We start from the raw sequence: 11,275 nt of genomic DNA on the forward strand, positions 1-11,275 counted from the left end.
TCTTCCTTCTATCCATTTCGATCTCTCTCACAAACCCGTCTGTTGCTAAAGCTGCCTTCTCTAGCTCTCCGATCGCGACTCCTCTCTCTCACTTTCCTGCTGAAAAAAACCAACCGAGTATAAATTTTTCCAGTTCTTTCTCTTAAAAACTACAAATCACAACTGCCAAACTCCAAAAAAAAAAAAAAAAATTGAATTAGAAAAGCCATTTACTTTTCCTTGGATTTGGGTTTTGCTTCAATTCCTGCACTGTCCAAAACATTGCCGGCTGTAGTGGAGGGGTTTAGTCATTCATTCTTAAAGTTTTTGAGTTCCATATGTTATATCTGTGATAACTGGGTATTTTCCGATATGGGTTGCTGTTTTTCAATCCGTTAAGTCCAGAATATTTCGCGGTTTTTGCCTTTGTTTGTCTGATTTGCACCGATTTTGGTCAGATCTATTTCTGATTTTGTTTTCCGTTTGAGCACCGGTTGTTTTTGCGTCGCTGGGAAGTTAATTTTCCGCAACTGGGGCATGTTTTCGAATTGCTATGTTTTGGTTAATTTTGGATGGAATTGTAACCATTTGGTTTTGGGTTGCCTCTGATCCTGTGCTAGGGTTTTCCTGGCTAAGAGGATATTTTACGGTTTGGTTCCTCGCTTGGTCAGCCACAGATTTACCGACAGTTACGGCGGTCCTGTTATTTTTTGGGTAAGTTTTTTCTCTTTTTGTTTTTTCCTGGTTTGATAACTCCTTGGTTGGTGTTAGATAAAATGTGTTTGTAATTTTTTCGAAGAGATGAGGGGGGGTGATTGGAATGTTTGGAACATTAGAGTTGCAACAAGAGACCAGTGAAGTGGTCGAATCAGTGGTTGAGCGTCTGAAAACTTTGAGCCGCAAGCACAAGCATGGACTTCCATCCTGTTCAGCATACACTACTTCTGGGTTGGTTTCTCTGAGGTTTCCTTTAATGATGATGTTGTTGGAATACAAGACGATTACTTTTTCAATCAAAAGAGAAGAAATACTACGTCTTAGATTATATGTATATGTTTAAGAAGCAAGTTGATAAGGGTTTTTTTTGTACCAGTGGGAACTAACGCGGGGACATAAGTTTGTGGGAAGTTAGTTCTAGGGAGAAATTGCTGTCGAGAAGTTTTCAGGTATGGGATATCGGAGCGAGTTCAATGATGCTGAAGGTATGTTCCCTTGTCAACTGAGTCATTATACAGACGACATTTACATTTAATGTCACTGGAATCATCTTAACCTATTTGATTCTAATGACACTCAGGCAACTCTGATCAAGGATCCATGTGGCTCAGTAAAGCGTATATTACGGAGCCCCGATCGTACTCTATTTGGTAAGCTTGAATACGATCCACGGTAGCTTTTTCTAGAAAACTTTGCAATTGTTCTTTCAAACGGGAGTTGCATGTTCTAAACACATTATCCAATTATACGCTTATTTTGGTGGGAATGAGATTCACCACCATTTGGTGGTAGGTTCTGCATCTTTTACCTTTTCAGTATATTTCATTTTGCTGTTCTCTTTTCTAATACTTTTATCAATTTCCAACGTTTCATAATCTTTCTTATTCACTTGCAGTGTGGAAAGGTTGTTCATTATCTCATGACCCTGGCCTTTGTTGCTGCTACAAGTGATACACATTTCAATTCACTTTCTGTGAGTAACGTGTCAATCATTGTTCATATTTCACACTAAATTATTAATAAGAATTTATTCTGCTAAGCTTTTTTACACGTGCAAAAGTGTTGTATGCATAATATTAATATCTCATTGGCATGGCCAAGATCCGCTTTTAGTTTGTTTTCACCACAATTTTCTATTAGCTGAACCTGAAACTCAAGTTAACTGCTCAAATTTGTATCTAAATTGATTAAACTATTGTTCTCATGTTTTGGAGGGCTATTACATAAGAGTTGATCAAAGAGTCAGTGGAAAGTACATTACGAAAGGCTATTAGTATTCATCCAATGATCAAGGCATATGACAGTCATTGTATACTAAGTCATATGTTTCAGCTCCCTGGTTTGGTAAGGAAAAAATTTCTATTCTCTTTACATTTAACTCAGTTTCAATTTAGGTGATTGTGTTTTCAAATGTTGCTTGCTCTTACTTAGATATATGTCAAAATAACAATGATTTTTTTGTATCTTTTGTAAATTTGTAGTTATTGTAGAAGAAATTGCAATGGTGAAGAGGAACAAACATTAACCAGTGCTATTCTACCAAAAGACCTTATTCTCACGACATTGGGCATGCTTGCTTAAATTTTCAATTCATTGTAGCTAGATTGAAACAATATTTCCTAATATTTTTTACATGTAAATAGTCTAATTTTTTTTTAAATGATATTAATCTTCTATGACAATTTTTTATATATTTGAAGCATAATTTTTCATACGATTTGTAATCTCACAACAACGCGGGTACTATTTTCTAGTTAAACTCTAAAAATTATTTTGACATCAAAGCAGTTTCGGCCACTCTCTTTTTTCTAAACTATAGCCGACAACTTGAAACCCTTGTTGACACCAAACCTAAAACCGAATCCTAGTTAGTCTTGGAGACAAGAGAATCATACCAAACATCAAACCCTAGATCTTTGTTAGTTTTATTTGACTTAGTAAAACAATATAAACCACCTATAATCCACCTAAATAGGAGGTGGATTATGATTTGGTAAAATCACTTTTTTTATTTTTTTTTTATTTTTTCTAACAAACTATATTATTTACACTAACGAGAGGGAGTGGGTTTAGTTTCACAATGGGCTAGTAATAATATAGTTCAAATTCGTCTTTGTGAAGAATCGAACCTAAGGTTTCTCATTTACAAGTGAAAAAGAATATCACTAGACTGTAGTACTAAGTGACAGTAAAATCTTTAATTATTTATCCATCAAAGGATAGGGAATATGCTTGGTATAGTGGCTTTGGCTTAGAGTCCAAAGCCTCCAACCTAATCGTAACTAGACCACTATAAATAGAGGTCTTAAGGAGAGGGTTAGAGCAATCCGCAACATCCAAATCCAGAGCCATAGCCGAAATTCCTCTAGGAAATTTACTCCTCACTCACTGAACCCTCCTAAATACTCGGTATACCAAGGTGGAGGCAGAGACTCAAAAGGAAACTCTTTAGAAGCAATTATAAGTAGCCAACCCACAACCCATGCCCCAAACTTGTACACGAAAGCCCCAATCTGTTGCTGCAATGGTTGAGGACAAGGCTGTTATCCCGATCTTGGGTCAGACCTTTGCGTCAAACAAGTTTACATGCTCCGATTTAAGTGTCCGAAGGACAATGCGATGGCTATGTGTCGGCCGACACCCGAGGGTGACGTAAGTCATTTTATGAATGCATATGCTGAGAACATGTAAAACATGCATAATAAAGTTTGCGCTTAACAATGCAATATAGTTATCAATTACAAACCTTAATAAAATATAATATTCAACTGCCAACAATTAAAGAGTGATAATGCATGATATGTTCAAAGCATACAACTAATTAGGAGTACAAATGGAAGGAATAATAGAAAGTGCTATTACAAGAGATGTCCTACGTAGAGAGGAGGACACAAATTCACTAATATGGGAATGCCTCGTAGCTCGAGTCGTATGCCTCATTCCTAGGTCTTGAGGAGGAGCAAAACAAAAAAAGAGTGGACCAAATTTATATGTATGTAATACTAAAACAGTTATTTTTCAACGTACTAACCCTCAGTTTAGAAAACTCATATAGCATAATAAGTAATATATTTTCCGAAAACCCTAGCATGCGATAAAACCTTTTATAAAACATATATCATATAAAGTGTGCTTAGTAGTGGTATCACAATCGCCTGAAGGCCCTACATCGACCGACCAAAGCCATATATAAATATCTTCCGACCGAAGCTATATATAAATATCATTCGCCCGTAGGCACATAGTAGGAATAACCACTAAGTAAGCACAAAAAATCATGAACATAATTTTTCCAAAATATATCTCATCGGAGCTAAATATCTCAAACATCATATTATAAATCCATGTTCATAAATATCTCAGTAAACGTAAAATCAATAAAACATGATGTTTCATAAAGTGTAAATCCGATTTACTCATAAATGTTTCATAAAACGTAATCATAAAATCATTTTTTTCATGTATGCATTTCTAGTAATAAAATCATGCATTTTGGTAGGGTCCACTTACAGAACTCCGTCGTCGAAGAGCTGTTCGAACTAGAGAGGACGGAAATGCTGCTAACAAACACACATAAGCACATAAAGGGACCAATTAATAAAACTCTACTAAAACGATTGAATTTGGGAAAACGGAGGTCATAAACGGATTTAGGACGTCAGAAAACCTAAGAAGGGACCTTGGGTTCCCTCACGCACCATGATTGGTCGCCAAAAAAGTCGTTGGCATGGTGGCAAAGCATAGTACCTCCGGTAGAGGCATGTGTGCTCCATACGCGAACCATGGAATCTGGGAATTGGTACGAGTCAAATATAGGTTTTAAGTTACTGGGTTGGATTGGGTTATTGGGTTGGGCTGGTTTGTTGGGTTGGGCTCGGTTCTGGGTTAGATCCGGTTTTAGGGTTGTGGGTCAAGTCAACTCGATTTCAAGTCGTGGGTCTGGTAGAATCTAGGCAGAAGTTCTAGAGCTCCGTTCGAGCTCATTTCTTCACCATTTTCAATGCTCTAGCTATTGAAATGAAGCTTAGGATGAAAGGAAGAGATTTGTACCAATTTGGAGACATGTCGTGGCCGGAGTTGGCCAAAAAATGGCCTGGAAGACTAGGGTTCTCGCAAAAAACTAGGGAAAGCTTCCTCCGAGCTATTTATGCGTCCAACAAACATATACAACTTAAAACATGCCTTGATCTAACCTTAAAACACAACCAAAAGGTTTCAAGGAACTTACTCAAGTCGGAAAAGTCACAAAATCTGTCGAAGTTCGTCGGGGAAGGGAATGAACAGTGGCTCGATCACTGTTGGAGTACCTAGGCCTTGGCCCGGAGGTTTCGAGATCGCGACGTCCAGGTAGTAGACATTTTCGTGTAAGTGAAGCTTGGAGAGAAAGGGAGAGAGAGAGAACATAGAAGAAGGAGTCGGGAGAGCTAAACAGAAAGAGAGAAAAGTAAAGGTGAGAGATGAGAGAGAGCTGAGAGATTTTCAGAATAAAAGGGGATGGGGCGACTCACGGATAGGGAAAAGGATAAGGGGGCAAGAATCCCAAATGGGTCCCATTGGCTTGCAAATTAAGGTCGCTAAAAACGAAACACAAAATATCCAAAAAACGTTCAACGTTTCGAAACTTAAAAACTTCGCTATAACTCAAATTTCAAATCCGTTCGCACCTACGCGTTTGTGGTCACGAGTACAATAAGAATAAACTAAGAAAGGTAATCATACGTGTTTCGATAAGACGGTCAACCAAAGTCAACGTTCATGCCTTAAGGGCAATTTTGTAATTTCATATGTTCGATAACAATAAAATACTACAAATTTAGGACGAGGTATCACAATGTACCCCCATAAGAGAATTCCGTCCCTAAAATTTACTACCTCAAGTAAACAGGTGCAGATATTGACTCCTCATCAGTTCTTCTGTTTCGCACGTTGCCTATTCGACTACATGGTTTCTCCATAACACATTCACCAATGGAATGACCTTGTTTCTCAACATTTTATCCTGTCGGTCGATAATCGCCACTGGTTCCATAACCCATGTACTCCTGACTCACTTCCAACAGTTGCGGCTGCAAAACGTGAGATGGATTCGGTACATACTTTTGAAGCATGGAAACATGAAATACATCATGTATCTGTGACAATTCTGGTGGTAACTCCAATCTATAAGCAACCACGCCAATTCTCTCTGTGATTTTGTAGAGACCAACATATCGAGGACTCAACTACCCTTACTTACCAAAACGAACCACACATTTCCAGGGCGACAACTTTAGAAAAACAAAATCACCATGTTCTGTAAAATCCGGGACGGGTCGTTACATGAGTTTTCCAACATCCATGGCTTATTGTTTGGGTTCAAGGTGAATGATACGAACTACGAACTACAAGGTATGGTCGAGGATGATGGAGATTCATGTTGCGGGCTTAAACAAGCTTGGATACTTGATTAATAGACAGATCGCGATGGTTGATGAGACGGAACATGGTTACTTGAAGTGGCTTACCAAGGCCACAATTGTAGGAGCTTGGTTGCTGAAAACCATAGATCTATATCCACTTGGGATGTTCATCGAATTGCGGACAACCAAGAACATTTGGGATAATGTCACCCAATTGATCAATCTCAATAGTACAAGTTCTGATGCAAGGCAACGAGGACAAAGCAAAATAGGCGTCCAGTAAATCATTATTTAGTAGAGTTGAAAAACAAGTGGTAGGAGATGGATAAACGGCGTCCAAATAAGATGGTGTATGTTGCTGATTTGGAGACCCCGAAAGACGATCTTAAAAAAGATTGGGTGTATGATTTTCTCGTAGAACTTGATGACGTGTTCGTTCCAATTTAGAGCAACATTCCCCTTATGAAGCCGGTCCTGGTAATAGAATAGTGCTTCAACACCATTTAGTGTGAAGCACAACGACAAACTACTATGCTCGGCGGTAAAAATGCTAACAGTAGTTCTTCTATGACCATGGTTAGTAAGTCTCCCTCAACGGGACCTCTGCATTCTCTGCGGGATTTGGATGAAGTTGAAAATGATAAGCTATGGTGCAGCCACTGCAATGGAATTCGTCACATGAAAGAAACATGTTTCGAAATCCATGGTTATCTAGATTAGTTCATGGAGAGAAGAAAGTAGAACAACGGAAAGGCTCACAAAAGTCCCGCATATGCCAAACTTGCAAAAATTGGGCCAAGAGTTGTAGCCATAGCTGCTAGCCATGTTGGGCCCAATGTTGACCTAACTTACCAAGCTGAAGTGCTGTCCGAACTCCATTAGCGGGACAGGTGCAAGAAGTGCATCGAGATGATTTAACTGAACAACTTTCACTTCTCAACATGATCTCTTCAAATAATTCTGTTTGAAGATACAGGTAATATGATCACTTCTTTAATTGCATATGCAAATCGAGATATGGGCTGGATCATTGATTCGGGTGCTAGAAACCTTATAACCTATGACCAAATCCTCAATAAATCTATAACATCCTCACCATGGGGCAGTGTTGTCACTACTAATTAGGGTATTGTTCCAGTTACTTGATTGGATTCTAAAGCACTCACCTCTACTCTCTCTTTACACAACTATACACTTGTTCCCACACTCTCGAATAATTTATTGTCAATGGCCAAGTCATCGAGTAGTTAGATTATGTTGTGCTACTGTTCCCTTTTTTATTGATTCAGGATATTCGAACTCAGGTGATCATTAGGCGTGGTACTAAAAGGACGGGGTTTTACTATGTGGATAATGTAGCCCTTGACCCGTGTTAATCAAGTTCGAAGTAGTAATAATAGCAAGGTGAGGCTATTCAGTTATGACATCATCAATTAGGTCATGCATCTTTTGGTTATTTGAGAAAGTTACTTCCCTTTTTATTTCATAATATTTTAGACTCTTCCCTAAAGCATAATATTTGTACATTAGCTAAAACCCATAGAGCTTCATATTCCTTGAGTTTTAATAAAAAAAAAATTTCCTTTCGAGTTGATTCATTATGATGTGCAGGGGTCATCTCATATTACTACTCAATATGGAATCCACTGGTATATAACGTTTGTGGATGATTGCCCTACCATGACTAAAAGTGATATGAGGGCAATTTTCAAAACATTTTATTGCATGATCTGCAATCAATATTCACTTCTAGATAATGTCTTCAAATCCAAAAAGGTTGGCGAATATCGTAATTCTCAACATTCCCAATTTTTCAAAATAAAAAATAAAAAATTGCATTCTTCGTGGGACAACTTGTCTCCAAACTCTGCAACAAAATGGAGTGACCAAAAGAAAGAACTTGCACATTCTAAAGATTACTCGTCTTTTTCTGATTGGGGTTTATGCGTCCAAAACATACTGAGATGATGCAGTAACTTATGTCATTCACCTTCTGAACTGCATAGCATCGCGAGTTCTTTCTTTTCGAACTTCTTTGGTAGCACTTGCAGATCATGTCACACTGTCTTCATCCCTACAATTAGAACCCAAAGTTTTTTGTTGCGTAACCTATATCTACCTCCATAAATTCAACAAAACAAACTTGACCCGTGTGCAATGCAGTGTGTTTGTCCTAACTTTAGTCCCCAACAAAAAAGGTATCAGTGTTACCATCCACCAACACAGCATATGTATGTTACAATGGACGTAACTTTATCTGATGAACTATTGTAATCAACCCATCCATATTCCTCAAATAGAGATGACCATGCGTGAAGACCATGGCTGGTTTGACATACCAGCTCTGGATGTAACCACAGTGATGTGACTGAAGTAGGCCAGGAGCGCTGATAGTGTGACGTGGGCTCAGAGACGCCGCCAAGCCCAAATTGGCTTATCGAATAAGTGGGAGACACCGGCCCAAAATAACTTGATGCAAGTGAATCATGCACCACTGAAGCCTATCCCCCTCACGCCTCACGCCACACGCCTCACGCTCATTTAGTACTCGCCCATTGTTCAACGGATATTCTTGATATAAGTGCATTGGAAAGAAATGTTGGTATCAACTCTGAAATTGCTAAACAAACTTATGTGTTACTCTCTAGAAGGAAATGTACCATATTAAAAAATGAGTAATGTTATTCATACCATGTTTTTATACCATATTTCTATACCACATTAGATGGCATCTGATGTGGACAGCCACATCATTTGAAAAATTTGCAAAACCCAAGGAAATGAAAGAGAAAGACTCTTCGTATACCACAATCATCATTTAATTAACTAGTTTTTCTTGATTATTAGTTTATTAAATAATGGACTAAATTTAAAAATCTGATTAATTCAAACAATGTGGTTATCCACATCAAATGTCACCTAAGGTGGTATGAAAATATGGTATAAAAATATGGTATGAATAGCATTACTCTTAAAAAATAGACAACGAGTCGGCTGGACACAGTTGAGACTTCAGAAAAAAAAGCAGATTATTTCTATACCACCTTAGATGGCATCTGATGTGGACAACAACATCATCTGAAAAATTTGCAAAACCCAAGGAAATGAAGGAGAAAGACTCATTGTATACCACAATCATCATTTAATTAATTAGTTTTTCTTAATTATTAGTTTATTAAATAATCAACTAAATTTAAAAATCTGATTAATTCAAACAATGTGGTTATCCACATCAAATGTCACCTAAGGTGATATGAAAATATGGTACAAAAACATAGTATGAATAGCATTACTCTTAAAAAATAGACAACAACTCGGCTGGACGCGGTTGAGACTTCAGAAAAAAAGCAGATTCAATTTTTTTTTTAAACAACAAAACTCTAACTACTACAAGGTAGCCAAACCAAGAAAATAGACTACGACTAATAGATACAAAACGACAAACGGACAAATAAATTGATACCCATCCAGAGCAAATTAAATTCAAAATGATCGAACTTGCTCTAATATACCAAGTTAAAAATCAAAGTACGCATAACAAACGAACAATTACTAGGAAACTATGAAATATTGTTTATAATGAAGAATGCCGGAGACGACTACAAATTAAGATCTACATCTTGACTGACTTAACCTCTCAAACTAAACTACGAGTTATATTTATAAAGACCAAAACCTAAGAAACTCTAACGTGCAAAATACCAACTATATCATAATACAAATTCAAATCAAACCTCTAATTAAATATCTAAATAAATCAATAAACTCCAACCGAAAATAAAATAGGAAAAAACTAGTGTCCACGGAAGCTATGACAGTTTGAATAATAACACGCTGATTAAATTGGAAACAACTAGTTCCTCGAAAAAGTTTGGACGTTTGACATAGAGAAATTTTTAGAAACCTAATATGTGAAGGACTCCCACTGTATTTTCACAATTTAAATCCTATTAATTCTTGCTTATTCTTTGTGCTTTTGATAAATCTTCGAAAGTACTTAAGAGGTCGATATTGTTTGACTCGAACCCAAAATAATTAGCTTTACCAATTAGGTGTAAACGCACCAAGAGATAATAAAGTGTTAACACAAGGAAAGGCACAGCATGCTTTTCCCATAACATGTCATTGTTAAGAAAAAAAGAGAGAGAAGAAAAGATGGAGAATGGAAGAAAGTTGAGAGAGGTAGATGAACAATGAGAGACGTGAAATTGAAAAGAAGTTGAGCACATTCTTCACATCCACACAAACACTTCTTGACGCGTTGCGAGCAATATACATAAACAATATATTGAATGACATGAAAGGCATGTGACATTTACGCTTCATACACGAGTTAACCTGTAATACCATAAAAAAAAATTGTTATTTTACCATAAAATCAATTGACAATATATTTTTTATCCTATTTTCCTCCAAAAATAATCTCATTTGTGATTTCTATTAAGCTCTTATTTAAAGTAGATATAGAAATGTTCAGATATGTCCTTCCTTTAAACTTTGTCATTTGTCCTTTGGTCAAAGAGAAGATAGATGCAAATTAATATTATCTGATTAAATTCCAATGGTATAAGCACGAAAATATGAATAAAGGACGCTTCGTCCACGTCACGTTAGCCTACCCTGGAAAACGAAAGCTGGGCTGCTTCTTCATTTCTAATTAAGTTGTGACAGCTACTTAACTTTGTTGTGATTCACAGGGCAACATGGCTGTCATTTTCATCAACCTTCTCCCCGAAAAAATTCTAATTTTGCTACTTATACATTTCATTGAAGAAAACTTCTTTAAATGATGATTTTTTTTGTTCGTGATTGATACCGGAAATAAAGTCAAGTGTTGAAAATTTGTTCTTAATTAGAATTCAAATGTTTACACCAATTTTAAATTTTGGACTTATCCTAACAACTTTGGTTTTTTTTTATTTTTTTTTTTTATGGTTCTGGCAATCATGTAACTTAACTTGTATTCCTTCAAACGGAGAAGAGAAATACAATACAGAACATTTCCCCATAGTGGGCAGAGTTTCATTGAAAGACCAAAAGTTGGAAGAGAGAAACACGTAAAAGAGACCAGTTACACAAAAGAGACCCTCCTCTTGAGCAAATGATCTGCTAAGAGATCAGAAGGTTCTTCAAACCAAGAACAAAAACTATTACAAAGAAGTGATGTGCGAGCAAAGATT

The 11,275-nt window shown here is 36.9% G+C and overlaps 1 long non-coding RNA gene across 2 annotated transcripts; it reads left to right on the forward strand.

The window, feature by feature from the left end:
* LOC137715632 (uncharacterized) lies at positions 1–2,408 on the forward strand. Of its 2 annotated transcripts, none has more exons than XR_015956256.1 (7): positions 1–693; positions 779–927; positions 1,073–1,181; positions 1,277–1,484; positions 1,592–1,669; positions 1,911–2,040; positions 2,178–2,408. It is a non-coding gene; the product is annotated as an uncharacterized LOC137715632 (long non-coding RNA). The 2 variants fall into 2 exon arrangements; XR_015956255.1 differs by having other exon boundaries at positions 5–693; positions 1,277–1,346.
* Positions 2,409–11,275: the final 8,867 nt, after the last annotated feature.

Source organism: Pyrus communis, chromosome 15 (genome assembly GCF_041283825.1).
Source record: "Pyrus communis isolate YQ-2024b chromosome 15, ASM4128382v1, whole genome shotgun sequence".
NCBI classification, from domain to species: Eukaryota; Viridiplantae; Streptophyta; class Magnoliopsida; order Rosales; family Rosaceae; genus Pyrus; species Pyrus communis.